Raw genomic sequence first — 16,883 nt, forward strand, 5'->3', positions numbered from 1 at the left:
AGAAGTGCAGGCTAAATCATAACATATTTACTGTATCACAGGAACAGACTTCCTGTGTCTCGGACATAAAAGCCATTATTCTTCTCTCTCAACAACTACATTTCCACACTCTGTGTGACCAGAAATAATTTTTATTTTGTGGTCAACTCATCATGGATGAAATTATATACTTCACTCATAAGAGAAAAGCAACAATATATTTATTGATATAATGTAGTAATATAACAAAGCTTAATCATAAATAAGACAGTGACTTAAGTTTTGAGATGGTAAGGTGCATTAATTATTTACTGCACAGAGCACGGGTTAAGTCAGACACATTACGGAGACCCTCCTGTTGAAGCACGAGGTTCAGAGGGCACCCCCTTGCTTTCTAAACTCCTTGAACCGAAGAGGTAAGGAGCCTAGGTGCAGCTGAATCCACTCCCAGTGCCAGACAGGACAACAGTTATGTCTAAGGATTATGTGTGCACGGCCAATCTAAGGTATGATCTTAAAGAAACTTTCAGTTTACCAAGCTATTAGTCACTTACTGAGGATCCGTTACAGGAAGGAATCTCTGGTGAGGAATGAGGGATCTCTGCAGCAGGCGTGACCTTGAAAGGCAGCCCTACTTAAGGGGAGGTCCTGTCGTGCAGTCATCTGCTGTGCAGAAGGGCCTAAAGGCCTCTCGGCCTGCTCACTATCTGTGGGGTAAGATAGATGATGGACATATCCGGGGGGGGGGGTGGGAGGGGGGCGGCACATGCTGCATTGACCCTTAGCTGCTGAGCAATGAGCAAATGTCTGTCAGTTTCTCCAGCACCCAGCTGGAGCCGACATCGTGGTTGCTGTCTGCCTGAGCAAGGCCTCAGGTGCAATGGCCAGCGTTTGAGCAAGGCTTCAATCAGCCAGAAGGCAAGAAATGTGGGCAGGGAGCACACCACCACAGACAGGTAAATTTTCAACAAAAAAGTCAGTATTATGTGGCCCTTCAAAAAAACACAAAACCAAGGTTTATTAAAGAATTAGGTTTTATGCCTGCACTTCTTTAATAATGGTTTTGTTATATATCACTAAGTCTTCTAACAAATATCAAACAAACATAGAACATTATCTGTGAACTTCTGGATAGGCATAACTTAAGCTACTAGATGCTAATCAAATGCTCTCAGGATTTATTTATTTATTTAATTAATTATTTGACCTTGTAAAACATAGAGCTGGATACTGGTGGATAAGCCCATAGATTCATGAGCTCCACCTAAGAAAATGTGTGGTAGGATACTTTTTGTTATCCGGTGTGACTGCTGAACATACCACCTGTGAAGGTGAGATTTTCCTTTATTCCTCTGCCTTGTACAGAAGGTAAAACACTCTACAAGGCTAGAATTTGTTACTGGTTCCACTTTTCCTTACAAAGGCTTCTCAAACCATGTTTCAGACTGGGATTTCTTCTGAATGACCAAGAGATATTTGAACATATAACGTCTCTTCTAGTCAGCCTGTAAAGTCCTTAGGGAAGAGGCTGTATCTCGTCAGTGAGTGAAAAGCGACAAACACACTAACCCTACTAAGTAACTAGTGATGGCACTTTTCCTTGCCTGTCACTTTACATAGTGATATCTTGTCATTCACTGTTCCTTTCCTGGGCCGGAGGAAGAAAGTCATCTTAACTGGAAAAGTGAACCAGCAGTATCTAGAAGGTGGTTAATGTGAGGACCTTGTCTAGATTAAAATTGTTATTTCATGCAGACTGTCCCAAGCCGATGGCTGAAGTCTCTTATTTTTACTAAGAGATCAGTTGATTGGTTTATTATAGTTCAGTACAACACCACTAAAGTCAATGGGATTACTGTAATTTAATTCAGAGGGACAGGAATTGAACAATGTGAGAGAGAAAGAGTTGTCATGCTGTTTATGTCATTCCTTTCCCAGCTCCCAAAGAAAAATTCACTTTTTTTTTTTTACCTTGTATAACTAGGAGTGAAGGCAGATGCTGTAAGTCTGGTGTTTCTACATATTGTGAGGCTTTAAAAAGAAAAGTGACACAATGAGCCACACGTGGTTCACAGGTCAAAACAGATATCTGGAGATGTAATACGCTCAAAGTATGCACTTGCTGCAGCTTGGAAACTTATATCCAGCCCTGCTGCCATCTCCTCTCAACATCTATGTACATGTATAGACACACAATTAGTGGTGCACTTGAAATACCCCATATTATAATTATACCATGAAATTCCTCTTGTCTCAGTAGCTACAACAAAGGAGGGAAGCTTCTGAGCAGTACCCAGACTAGTATTTGGAAAGAATGAGAGTGAATGCAAAAAATGGCATTTGCTCTATTCTAATTTCAAATGGTAAGTAAAGTAGGCTGTGCCATCTGCTCAACAATTTGCCTCCACACTGTCTCGTCTGCCACTTGTTTAACATGTAATGTTATATGTCACTCTGACAGGAGTGTAACATTAACAGGCCCTAACAGGGTATAGCTCTCAATGGGATGACAGCCGATGTCGACTCTGCCTCTGAAAAACTGCCAGTTTCATTTCTATCCTCCAGACTCATTTCTCAAGATTATTAATGATAGTTTGAGACTGGGTTTGCAGCACACTGAGTTCAGCTTCTGACAATTACTCCCCATCTTTTCCAGAAGGGAGGCCTGTGGGTGTTATGACAATATCATTTTATTCTTTTAGTTCACATCTTTTTTTTTCCCTCTCTGTTTTTATCACACACACTCTGTCATCCTCCCTATCCTTTATGTGATTTTGCTCTTTTTTAGTTAGCGCTGCCTCCTCATAAAGAAACCTCAAGCTCCAGTGCTCAACCACTCAACCACTCTAGGCATCGAGTATGAGGAGAAATCACTGTGGCATGGCACAGAGTTTTGAGGCATCAGGTGGCTCCTCCAAGTTATGCCTGCTGTTAACCCAGAACATTAAATTAGAGCCTGTAGCCACATCATACAGTACTATGGGCACTTCAAATACTTTAAACAGAAAACTACCTATTATCACTAGCTGTTTGCTAGAACTGTTGTGTCTGCTAGTTTTAATCTCACTTTTGAATACTCTTACCTGACCAGGGTCTTGCATTTAAGAAAATTTGACAGTTCTTTCACCTGTAGAACCAGGAAACTTTCCAAATAACAGTAACTTGTGATAGTTTTGCAGATCCAGTGGCAGGTAGGATGCTTCAAGCTTTCTCTCTGTGAGAATCAAATCCTGCTAAAACAGTGTATATATAGTATATAGTGTATATATAGTAGCATACAATATAGTAGTTGGAACAAACTATGGGAGAAACTTCCTTAAAAAAAAAAAAAAACGTGTAATAGAGAGGTTATTGAAACAAAAGTAGCCCTAGTGTTGGTAAGGCTTATGAGCTCCAGCATGGCAATGTATTAATGTGTCTTTATGGCTTCCAGGCCAGAGCTGGCTTCTATTCAGGCAGCTCAGTGTGCAAGCAGATCAAACGCATGACTGCCTGCACCCATCTGCGTAGACAAAGCCTCGGCTGCTTTCTCTTACTCATCTTTCTTAGGCTGGTTTTGATGCTCCCCAGTGAAAACATACTAAAGCCATTAGAAGTATTTATGTATGCTCTCCTAAGGCCCCAAAAGCTAAGTGCTGGTGGTAAGGAGGACTTCCATTTCTTTTCTTGTCACAAAGGCTCTAAGCTGAATACTAATTTGAGTACCTAGCAAACAAAATGAAAAAAAAAAAAAAAAAAAAAAAAAAAACTGACTGATAGAGATTCAATATTAGTTTTACTAATGTCCATCTTGTGTTACTGAATTTCACTTACAAATGGGACTGACTTCATATTTTAACTCAAATCATATTTCATGTTCGATCTGGAAGCAGTATTCAGAACTGAACATATCACAAATCAGATCCACGACTTAGACGTGCTACTTAATGAAAGCACTGCAACTGTTCCAGTTCCTAAACTGCAAGAAAGGTCAGTGATCTTTGTTTCATCGAAAAGGCTTGTTGCCACATGCCACTCTCATGCTACATCTGAACAGTGACATAATGTTCCTTTGTTCCCTTGATGCAGAATCACCATCCCTTATGGAAATGTTTACTAACACTAAGCATGCATCATCTTCTCTGAACTATAGACTAGCAAAAGAATATCAAAATTGTCCTTGGCTTTCTACATTATCCCTTCAGTGAACAGAGTCAAGATCCAGGTCAAAGAAAACTGTATTTGCAGGTTTTCAGCTATCTATGGCTAACATATAAAATGTTTACATAAATCTCTTGATAAAAATCATGGCACATAGCTTTGCTCTTCTGGCACAAGAGAGCACTTGAAAGTAAGGATAAATCTTGCAGGACAATAGATACCATTTTTTCTGTAGGCCAGTCTGAAATTCTTAAACAGACTTCCTTATAAACTAAGGTCTAGAGCCCTCACTGTCTTCCACTCCAAATGTAAGATGCTTTTTCATATCTTTCTGCGCTAAAGACATCCAGCATAAGTACACAACAGGATATCTTTGTTAATAAAAAACCTATTAGAGCTATAACTATAAAGCAGCCTTTACTATAAATTTAAGTTACTCACATGCAATAGTACACTCTTCTCCCCGGGAAGAAAAATTAAAAAAAAAAAAAAAAGAACCACAGGTCAGCTTTTCATCCTGCAGTTTATGAACTACTGGAACATACTCAGATGCCATAGTGAACAAAGTCATATGAAAATTCACAGATAACAGAGTAGAATTGCCAATCCACAAAGCCAGATGTAATAACCATATTAAATAGCATGGGTGTATGCTCCCCCAGGTCTCTACTTTTGCACCTCCCAAGCAGTTGTAGAACGTACAGAGATCCCCATTTGTTATGATTTTCAATTGTTTGGGATACATTAAGATGAAAGATACAGTGTCCAGATACTACATTACTGGGTGGCCAGTTCCCAGTTCACTGCTTTTGACATTTTGTTCCTTGATGTCAGCTTCAAAATACTATTTCATTTATTGGAAGATTTTTGTTGTAGTCCTTTACACTGATCTCATGACCTCTCTTGATCTCCAGGAATTCCATTTTACAATAGGAAGTGGGTAGCACTGAGCAAGCGAATACTGCACAGCACTTTTAACATATCACTATCAATCAGTAAACTTCACAGGGACTCTCCAAGAAGAAATAAGGCAGAGGGTCTTCTCAGTTGTGGTTTCAAAAAACTGTGTGGATCTTTAATGCAAAAACAGGGTGCTAACCTCACTACCCTTTAAAATTTCTAGCCAGATAATTGCATCTTCCTGACCTACATTCCTCTGGCAGTTGCAATTAGTTTTAGCAGTGTTTCTCACTGGCTGCTCTTGAGAGTTTGCTCTGTAGTGTTAAATACTGCTTTGTTTTGCTTCAAAGGCATTTCTGTCAGGGGAAAATTATTGCTCTATGTCCCGTCTCTGTGCTGCAGGAGTAATGGGACATTAAAATATTCTGATAGCCTCAGGAAAAGGTATTAAGGAATACACTAGTGTTAATGAAATAGTGAGTGGTGTTTTAATTCTCTGTTTACATCAGAGCTTCTAATGTGACATTGAAATCTCCGGAAGACACACTGCAGGAGAGGACTGCCAGAATTTCCCAGATTGTCATACAAAGAATGGAAGTTTTAGAAATATCAAGTACAGTACACAACAATTTAACACACTGGAATTTTCCTTCACTGCAGGAAATTCAGGTCCAAAACACCTGATGTCATATACCCCCAATCTAAGCACCCAGATTGAAAGTCTCAGAAAAAAAATTGCTTGCACAGCTGAGCCTCTTTACATTAGAAAAACAGTTCTGTGAGCTGCAGAACTAATGAGGCCTGGTTTCCTATGGATTGCATCTAATGGCTGGATTCCCTGATGTCTAAAAAGGTCCAGGCTCCTATTTTCCCACGTTGTTCTCACTCTCCAATATGGATTTGCTTTCAGCATTTCCCTCCTGAAAGCACTGTGGGAGGGCAGCGATGGGGGAAAGAACAATAACAGAGTCATCTTCCTGTCCTCAGCTGACTATTTTCGGGCTAATGACAGGACAGTTAAATGTATGTCACTCTGGGTAGAATTTGGCCAGAAAATTCACAGCGTGGTTGGAGAGAGATGGACAGAGAGACATCATGTCTTTTCACTAAAAGAGAAGGCAGAGTCACCCACATATTTCCAGTGAATTCTTTCCAAAATCAGCTAATTTCAGCTGTTCTTCCTTAACTGTTTCCTTAACTTTTGTCTTAGACTTCTATTCGTCATCTTACTGATCAGTAATCAGCATGTCGTTCAGGTGTGCACAAGAAAACATCCACTTGAATATATAAAGATGTTTGATTATGTAAAACTATTAATGAGACAAGAAAACATTTGCTAAACTGCATGCATGACAGTTGACAAAGCTCTCTACCCAGCTTGGGGGAACCCAGTTTGTTTTCTGCATTTTTTTTTTTTTTGAGGGGGTGAAGGGGATCTGCTTTGTTGTTGCCACTGATACTGTTAGATATATATGTTTATAAATTAGGTATTTTTTCTTCTCTCTCTTCCCCCACTTTAAATCTGCCAGCGTTTGATAGTCTTTGTTTAGAGCAAGTTCACTTGTTCTGCAGACATGCAATTCGTTCAACTTTGTCTACCACTTTAAAAACAAGGTAACAACAATGAAATATATAATCAAACTGCTAAATGTGGAAGTCCTAAGACAAATTAACCTCACAAATAAAATAATCTACTCCATCAAAATCATGATTAAGATTGATAGAAGCTTCCGAAGTTATAGTAGGAGTAAATCATATTCTCAAATGTTTGAAATCAATTAAATTTAATGAAATGGAACAACATAATGATTAGTAATCTTGGTACTTTGAGGCAATATGAAGAACATAAACTTTCTAAAGAAACATATTTATTGAGCAATTTTAAATTAGGAATATTTTCAGAGAGTACTATCTTAGAAATGTGTTGCCTCTCAACAAATTGAATAATTCAGTCAAAGTCAAGAGCACTTGGAAAAAAATATATCAAGTGAGTTAGAACAGTTTAATAATACGCTACACAGAAAGTACGACAAAATTTCTATGTAATCTTAGAGGCTAAATAAAACACTAAAAAATGGAGCATTGATATATGTGAAAACAAACAAACAAAACAAACAAACAAAAGCCTAGGCAATTTTGTACAATTTGGATCAATATTTTTATCCAGAATGTTCAGCTCTTTGGAAAATAAGCCCAATCTGTATTAGAAAAAACGGAAACGTTGCATGTTTTGTCAGAGAGACAGCAATGCTTCACCTCAGATGTCTTACTGCTGAAGATGTCCTGCTTGATGTCCTCCAAAGTGGAGATGGAAGCAAGGCAATTGAGTCTCGGTGACAGAGCTATCATTGAGATGCACCAACCGTGGAAGTAGAAAAAGTTTCATTCTCTGTTCAGAAACAAAGTTCATGAAGTAGGGCTTCAATGTCAAAACAGAACTCATAATGTGAATAGATTATGTGGAAAAGTACAAACTTAAGAAATGAATAAAATTGAATGCTACTCCTATGAGCAGTGTGTTGCTATGCTTGTTTGCAGCGAGTTGAAATCAGGTGCTGTTAAGCTTCACAAGAAGAGTAGATCTGGGGATGAAATCACATCTGCTCTCACTGAGTACTTTCCCCTAAGGTTAATTTTGACATACTTGCCTCCTATAAAGCTCCAGCTCCAAACGCATTTACCTAACACCAAAGGTGGTGAGCAATCTAGATCTGAATGTCTGGCTCTAGCCAAACCTGCCTTGAACCCAACTGCAAGGAAAACAGGAACCCTCTCTTGCAACCTACGAGCATTGCAAGTTGCAATGGCTAGAAAAATTAGTATCTCTAACCCACTACAAGATGGTAGTTAAAACTGTTATTTTCCTTTTTCATCTCCATGCAGGAATTATGAACCAAAGAAATAAAATACCTCATTAGCAACTACAGAATCAAACACAGAGTTGGTGACTATTCAAAGAAATTGGCATCTGTTTGTCATCACTGCTCTGTCCGTAGTGAACAACAGATGCTGGTAACTGTATGTTGTGTGTGAAGGTCCCATTTGGAAAGAAGATCATAGCCTGCTTACTAATACTTTTTCTTTAGCATGTTTACTTCTTCAAGATTGCTGTAACTAAGCAATAATAATTATTATTGCTCATTATAATTCCTCTTTTTCTTTTTCTTTCTTTTTTTTTTTTTTTAAGAGTAGAATGGATAGCATGGTAAATGACAAGAGAAACTCAGGGGTCTCAGGGCTGGATTTTGGTTTTACATATGCTTATACAACTCCACTTTACTTTGGTGGAATTTCTTTGGAATTATAGCAATGTGTCTGAGATTATAGTGAGACCCTATGATTTTCCCAGCTATGAAAACATAATATGTGGGTATTTTAATTGAATGCAATGAGTGTAGGTGTTATTCTTTCCTGTAACAGGTAGATAGCTTTCAAAAAAACTTGCACATCTAATCCATATCTGCTAATCCATCCTCTGCTCTATGTAAGAATATATTTTTAGTGAAACCCTCCAAAATATTATGTTTTGAAAGGATAGAGATTGCATACTCTAGAGTGGATACTGTGATCTGTTACATTAAGAACCATGAAAGGCCTGTTAATAGATCCAATCATTCCAGCTTCTCAGATGGAGAAGTGCTTACTTTGCACCATAAGCATGAAACACATCCTCTGATTCCATTACAGAAGTGACACAGACAAAATGAATTTAATAATTTGTTTTGTCATCCCTCTCAAATATAATTCTAAGTCTATCTACGGTCAGGCTGTATCACCTCTACTCATGTTAACATGACCAAAAAGTAGATTCTTGCTTTCAGTATTACAATAGTTTTTAGAGAACAGCTAACATATATTTAAAGTCTATGAACAAATATTTAATCACATCAAATGTGAAATGATTAAGCTTCTTGCATTTTGGCTTAGTTAAACTAAATTAGCCCATTTTTGATATGACTACTGACAATGACTGAGCCTCAGCTGACAGATATCCGGCAATCACCACAGTAGTTTGAAGGCGCATTATGGACCTGGAAATTAACGTAAAGTTTGTGTTGTTCTTGTTCTTTTATTATTATTATTATTATTATTATTATTGTTGTTGTTTTTAAAGGAGAAACGATAACCAAAAAAAAATGCAGACATTGTTTTTCTTGTAAGGTGCTCCTGAAATATATGACCTGTGAGCTTCTGGCACCAAAATGTCTATGCTAAGTCTAGCAAGCAAGTTTGTAATTAAAGGTGCTGTCATTATTGGGCTTGAGATTTTTGGGTGGGGAGCTTTCACATTTCAGGTATACACGTCTAATAGTGCCACAAGACCATTAAGCCCTGATGCTTTAACCTGCATATAAACCCACCATGTCCAGGGCACAGAGCAGCAGGCAGGAAGGAGAAGCTATGGGACTGTGAAAGCCAGGTTCAAGTTCAGCCACTGAGAAGCTGAGAGGCAATCTGCATGAAAAACAGGGATTAACCCTTCCAATTTTTCTTTGAAAAGACAAACACCATCAGTGTGTAATATTAAAACTGAAGATTAGATGAGATTAAAACCTTTCATTTTATATTTTTCAAACAACAAAACCAAAAGCTACCTAATAAACAATACGAATCATATTTCACTCATTCCTCAGCTGAATCTCTCTACTGAGTTGACAGATGGTTTGTTTTGCTCTAGACTGTAAAAGTGGAATCTGCCAGTCAAATGGTTTGTATTGTGGCAAAAAGGGCATGGCAAACATTCCTGTGTCAAGAGCGGGGAGATGAGGCTGTTAGAAAAACCAGGGAGGGAGATGATGCCTTTAGAAAAATCAGGAGAATGTGCAAGATGTCTCAGCTATGGCATTGGTGGTAGAGCCAATCACCAAAGAAAAGAAATCAGGACAGAAAAATATGTCCATTACTGAAGCTCTTTTGGGGTTTTCTTTGATAAATAATTTGGGGTGCCTTTTTTTTTTTTTTTAATTTAAAAGTTAATATGCAAGCCACAAAAGGATTAGAGTTTCAGAGGAAAAAGTTGTTCATCAAGTTTGTGACAGAGAAAACTAATTACTAACATACAAGAGCTGTTATAAGTAGACTTTACAAAAGGAAAAATAATAGCAAAGAAGATTAAATGTCCGTAATACCTTCATTCTCATGAAATAGCACAATTCTTTGGTCTATAGCAAATAAAATCTGTCTTTTTTAATGTTAACTGAAGGTAACAAAAACCCCCATAATTTCAAGAGGTTTGGGATTTTTTGGGGATGATGGTTGTATTTTTATTTTTCTTCCCTTTTTGTGTTTAAAACACAGAATAAACTGAGAAGTTTCAGAAATAAACTTTCAGAAATTACAGTTTCACTTATGTTTTGCTAAAGCACAAATAAATTTTAGGTTGTGATTCCTTCCCTCCCTCCCCACCCACTTTGATTACTTGGCTTTTCCTATCAATCACAGTTATGTTCCTGCTACAATAATTACAGTTTTTAATCAATTTTCAAACAACATTGCTCAGCGGACCATGAAGTTGAAGTCAACCATAAGAGAGGTCATACTGAAAATAACCAGAAATAATGTTTTTTTTTGTAGATTGGGAGGAGGGGTTATACACAGGAAAGACAGAGAGATCGCCTCCTTATCAGCTTTAACATTCATTCGATACAATGCAAATAATTATAATTGTACGCTTGACAAACTGAAACGTGATTTAATTCTCAGCTGGATTTTGCCATTATAACAAAAGCTGTCCAGGCAGTTGGAGGGGATATATCTCCAAATAAATTGTATTTTCCTCAACACACACACACACAATCCTTTTGCATAGCGTTCCTGTTATAATTTGATAATGTGACCTTGCACTGTAAAACAACAGCTCATTGTGTTAGCAACCTGCACTTGCTCTGCACCAGCACCAATGCTTTAAAGCAACTTCTTCTATCTTGATGCTTTTAACACGGCTTCACATTGCCAGAGTGAGGGAGTAGACTTTAACAAAAAATAGAGTGTACTCAAGTTGTTTCTGTACACAGCATGTCTAAGAATATTTTTTATTGTGCTAGGAGATCATAAAAATCATCAGAGGAATCACCATATAAATGTGAAGTCTTTGTGCCAGTTACTGAGTCACTCGAGTCAATGACAAAACTTTTCAACTTCAAGTGGGACAGGATTTCTTCTGTAAAAGCAGAGTAGGCAAAAAGTGGGGGCACATTGTCAGAAAAGCTTCAGAAACTGTAAGGCAACAAGATCTGTTGGTTGGGAACAGACACAAGCAGGAGGACCCTTGAGAAGTTTCCTATTTGAAATAGCAGGATCATGTATTTTTTTCCAGGTTTGTCACATAGAGTGCTACGTCTTGTTATGTTTGGGTTTTGTTAGTAATCAAAACTCCTCTCTTTGGGAGAGCCTGATTTATTGCCCACTGATTTTCAAAGTACCACCAAGACAGAAGCAGCTGGTAGAGGAAATTACTGCCAGAAAAGTATCAACATATTAAAGCATTTACTTAAAAGACATTACTATCTGGACTTCTTCCAGCATTTCATTATTTCAAACACAGGATATACTGTATCTAATATGGAAGAATTAAGCTAATTATTCTTGCCATTGAACTTTGCAGTGAGTGAGACTGTAGTGTATAAAAAAATAAAAAATAAAAAAAAAAGGGGAATCGAGAAGACTCATAGGACTTAGTTATACACGTAGAGTTATCATCCCCCCTTGTAACAGGCCTGCTCTACATGTTCATAATAATCACTTATGCTTAATTTAACAGATGGTTGGAACTTGTACAATTCCTCTTAAGAGGTATGGTTGTATCATTCCCACTGTTGAATTAAAAGTAGAAATCCAACACTGAGTGATGCTGCTTACCCACTGTATGTCCATCTATCATTTGTACAGCTTTCTCAGTCTCTCTGATCAGAACTGCATGAGGCAATTTTACATTTTAAGTATTACTGACTTTTTCTTCTCATTTAAGAGGCAAAAAGGGAGGTGCATGTTATAAATGTATTAACCTTACAAATAAGTAATTTGTTTAAAAGTTAGATTGGTGTACCCTGTTATTCTTACTTATAGTTCCCTGAATGAGGCAGAAAAACTAATTACTTTTATTTATACAGTCCCATTAGAGTACAAAGTACTTTACAGCCAAGTAGGAGAAACAAATCACTGCTCTCAGGACAGTACTGTCTGCAATGAATATAGCAGGGCAAGCAGGGACAATAGCCAAAGGCACAAGTGAGGTTATGGGAAGACGAAGGTTAGGGAAGTTTGGGAGATGATCTCTTCATCTTGTCACTTCCAGAGATTCTAAGGAGGAAACAGCCAAGATGGATGTGACAATTTGGGATTTGCTAAAACATGGCGTGCAGTCCCAACAAAAAATGCTGAGAGACCAAACATCACTCAGTATTCCTGCAATAAGAAGTAAAATTGTTACAAGTAATCAGTTACAGAACAGCTTCCCACATTGTCTGTCTGGCTTTTTTTTTTTTTTTTTTTCCTACAGTAGTAAAACTTGTTCCTAGGAATGGTGCTAAAAAATAAAAATAATAATAAAAAAATATGCTGTATTAAAGGGCTGTTCTTCCCTTTGTTTTCCCATTAAATGCCTTCTTTTCTGCAGTTTATGTTGAACTTCAGTTTTAAAAGCCTACGTTTTTCCATCTCATGGCACTTTTCCTAGTTAAATCAATGTGTTATCAAAACCTGAGTTAAAACGACTTCTGTTTTCATACTAAATTTCACAGATATGCCTTCAGAAATATGGTCTTTCTTTTTCCCCCCGTAGGGCTGGGAACTAAAATAGAGATTTTTTTCCCCTCTGTTTTTTTGTTTCTATGTTAGTGAGTTGTTACAGCTTTTTTTTTTTTTTTTTTTTTTTTTTTTTTTTGGTGCAGGGGGGAGGCATGAAACAAAGCCAAGAAACACATCATCGTACCCTCTAGTGAATGAGGACACTTGGTTCAGGTACCTGTTTGATCTACTGCATGCCTTTGCAAGGTAGTAATACATTAAAAAAAAAAAGGCCTTCAAATTTGCATATTTTGTTTATAAATGCTTTCAAAGTATTTTGGTATGGTTTAGCATTTGCATGTTGTGTCTGTCAGGCCTAATGAAGTCATAGGGATTCCACCCCTCCAAAGCAAAAAATTCCCATAATCAAAATGGGTGGTCCTTTTCATAATACATTTTTTAAAAATAAGCTAGATGAAATCCTTGCATGGTTGCCAATTTGAATTTTTCATTCTCTCCTGCCTCACTGACTGGTCACCAGGGAACCATTAAGGTCCAGCCTGTTTCTCCCAGCTCAGCTTCTCCCTATGGTCAATTAACATTCATCCAGCTTCTAAAGGTACTTACAGTAGAACTCACTCACTCACAATCCCTATGAACCCTTTCCAGTGTTATTTCCCCCACTCCTCAGTGAAAGGAATAAAAATGCATTATTTGAGAGAGAGAAGACCAGAATGCCTGTTCTTTTTAAATTTTTCCTTCCAAACTGTCACCCTTCTCTACTGAGAAAGACAATTTTTATTTTTTAAACTTGCACTCTTACGCAAATGAATAAACTAAGGCTTTACCTAACAAAGACTTTATGAAAGATCTGTAAAGCTGCTTTGACAGCATTGTGAAAGTTTTCTGTCGAAATATCATAAATTTTATTCCTCCTGCTTTTAAATGAAAATATTTCAGCAGGTTGCCATCTTATGGTATACTGGCCATAGTCTGTTCTAAGCATACTTTGCCTATAAAAGTTCACATTGCCACATACATGCAACAGCCAGGGCAATCAGAGAGCCCAGGCATACCAGCCATTAGAAGGTTATTTGAACATTTCACAGGCCAGAAAACCTTGGCTGCAATCATTCAAATGATGGAGAAAAAAAGACAAAGATGTGATTCCTAACAGCACTCCTTTTTGAGACATGGTGTACTGTGGGTGTTCCCAGGTGCGACCTTCATAAGCCTTATGCATTACATTCAGAAATGTACTTGAACTTCATTCTCAGATGTGTTCACCTGGTTTCAGGATTAGCAAAATTATGGTAAACTTCATCATATGCTGCAGTTGGCATAAGCGTGGTGTGAAGATCCTGTTTCATAATCTTGTGCTGCTTCCAGGAAAACATGCACGATATGCTGCCACAGTTTCATCTGGATTTCCCTGGGCCCAGGAGCATGCTTCCATTTTCTGTGGATCACTATGTGCCTTGTACAGTTAATTGTGTGTTTATATGGAAACAATGTTTAAAAAAAAAGTAAAAAAAAAGTAACTAAATAACTACAACCACAAGCCTTCTTGCTTGTCCTTATTATTTTGTCCTCAGAATAAAAGAAATATAAAAAAAGATTACCTCTTTGATGATATCTTTAATTAGTCATTTCTCAAATAAATTTGAGAAAGTATTTCAAATATAACTCAATTCATAGGCAGTTGATTAAAAAATGCACAGTAATCGAAATTATTACATAAAATAAAGTAAGTAAACAGCAAAAAAAAAGATAGAACTTTAACGTTAAATCATTATTACACTGGTGAATACAGAAACTATTTGAGTAAGCTGTCTGTAAATCTAGACATTCATGATTATATTTGCAGATGCTACAGTTCCTTCTTCTTTCAAAATTACCATTCATTGAGTTAAACAAAATCCACTTTTATATCGCCACCTCTAATTGACATTTATATATTGTATATATTGCTACTGAGAGGCCACAAATATGTTGTGCAGTACACGTCTTATTTCACATGCTTGACGCCTTCTTCTTCCCATGCCAAATAAAGCAATGTTTTCATAACAATCAAAACAAGCCTTACACTAAATGGCCTACTCAAATTAGTTGGGTAAATATGTGCAGCACTGATGGGGAAGATTATCAGAACATTTGCTATGGGACATACATGTGTTCATATGTGCAAAAGCAAAAAGTATCTTTACTATGACAAAGTGACAAACCAGTTGATGTGATATCGAGTTATTATTAGAATGTTGAAGTCAATTGTAAATCTAACTTGTGGAATAAAAACTTGCAAACAGCACTTGCAAAGAACCTTGAATGGTTTCTACCATTTTTTAACTTTTCACATATTTTTTTTTTAAACAATTGATTTTTGAAATTCAGCAAGAAAACAATTGGTGGTTTATTAGTCATAACTTTGCAGACAGAAAAATTTAGCCCATCTGAAGAATTTGCTGCAATACATCTTTGTACCACCTATAATTCTTTAAAAATGACAGGCAGCAAAGGTGGAAGAGAGATTTGGGTGAAAAAGGTACTCTCTTACTAGACAAGCTGATAGAATAAATTAAAAAAAGGTGGACAAGATTTTTTTTCAAGTCCCAAATATTTCTATCAAGGCTTAAAACTCTTGTTAGTGAAAGACTTAGTCTAGACATAAATGGTCCATACTTTACAGTTTTTGCTAAAAAGCAAAACGAGTTTTATATCTTTCTAACTTATTTGTCTATAAGGCACAAAACTGATGTAGAAGCTCAATGCACACCCAGAACTGTTCTCCGCCTTAGCTTCAGGGAAAGTAGTTTCTCTTCTAGTTTCTAAATCATTCACAAAACTAACAAAGGAGAAGAGAGAGGAGAGAAAAAATACTCTGTGCAACAAGAATTGTCTGCATCTATAGTTTTGATGATAACAATAACCAGGAGACTTATTCCATAAAACAAACAAACACACACACAAAAGAGAAAACACAGGTTTAGTTATATAAAAAGATGAGTTGACACATATAAACTTCACAGAGGAACTACATTTCAGAGGAGGAAGAAATAGCCATTAATAGATTATTTTTATGACAGACACTAGCTTTGCTCTTTCAGTGAGTTTTAAGACATGAGTGTCATTTGTACAGTTCTCTGTTGTTATTAAGTTTGTATATTTCAGCAAAATAATAATAATCCAATTCTTCAAGACTTTCTCCCATTAAGGGACAGCAAAGCGAAACAAATCTATGAAATGGTGGTTGAGAAGAAAAGATCCAATTCTACAGAAGGAATAAGACATTTTCTCTAACATCCTATATATTTATGTTGTCATATAAAAATATTCACTGCCACAAGAAGAACAATGCTGGATTCCAGAAACTGTGGGTGTGCAAAAGTGATTCTTTGTTTTAATGATTGGCTTTGCATATTGGATGGAAACCAGAAGAGGGAATTTATTTAATATAAGGAACAATACTCTCTACTATACACTTATGTACTGTAGAGAAACTTATGTTTGTGGTTGCAACAAACATGTCAAAATAATACATAAATCTGTTCTAAGTAAAATTATTTTCTCATTGTAATAAAGGAATATACCGGATAAACAGGAACATCTGTTTTCAAGAAAATTAGAGACAAGATAAAATATATTTCTCCAGAAAAGGACAAAAAATGTTTTGCTTACAGGAAAATAAAACTCTAGAGAAGAAACAAAACCTCCCAAATATTCTCTACTTTCTTGGATTTCCTGGTGCACCAAAACACTGTACTATTGGTTGGAAATCTGTTCAACTAGGTTAAATCGCTTCTGAAATCAAACCTGAACTCAGGATGATCCATCAAAGCCAAATTCCACTTCTGCTTATCTTGAAACAGTCGTACCTGTGGCTTAAACTACTCAAACCCTGCAGGAATACTGCTTCAGAGTTTCAGAAAAGCAAAAATATCAGTGTAAAAATAGAATGTCAGCAGCTAAGGGAGCAGTGATGCAAGGAAACATAGGACTATGCTCAAGTTCTATCAATTAAAAAAAAACATCACTGTTCTCACTGTATGTAGCGTCCACACCTGCTTCTTCAAGAGGAAATCTTAAGGTTTTTTAAACATAAATGTGCTCAAATGCACACTAACTGACAGAGATTTATAAAT

The 16,883-nt window shown here is 36.8% G+C and overlaps 1 long non-coding RNA gene across 3 annotated transcripts; it reads left to right on the plus strand.

The window, feature by feature from the left end:
• Positions 1-331: 331 nt before the first annotated feature.
• On the plus strand, positions 332-14,286 carry LOC121077896. Of its 3 annotated transcripts, none has more exons than XR_005824361.1 (4): positions 332-485; positions 12,909-12,978; positions 13,286-13,363; positions 14,042-14,286. It is a non-coding gene; the product is annotated as an uncharacterized LOC121077896 (long non-coding RNA). The 3 variants fall into 3 exon arrangements; XR_005824376.1 differs by lacking the exon at positions 332-485 and adding an exon at positions 896-935; XR_005824389.1 differs by lacking the exon at positions 13,286-13,363 and having other exon boundaries at positions 12,909-13,011; positions 14,134-14,286.
• Positions 14,287-16,883: the final 2,597 nt, after the last annotated feature.

This window comes from Cygnus olor, chromosome 1 (genome assembly GCF_009769625.2).
Source record: "Cygnus olor isolate bCygOlo1 chromosome 1, bCygOlo1.pri.v2, whole genome shotgun sequence".
Lineage (NCBI taxonomy): Eukaryota > Metazoa > Chordata > Aves > Anseriformes > Anatidae > Cygnus > Cygnus olor.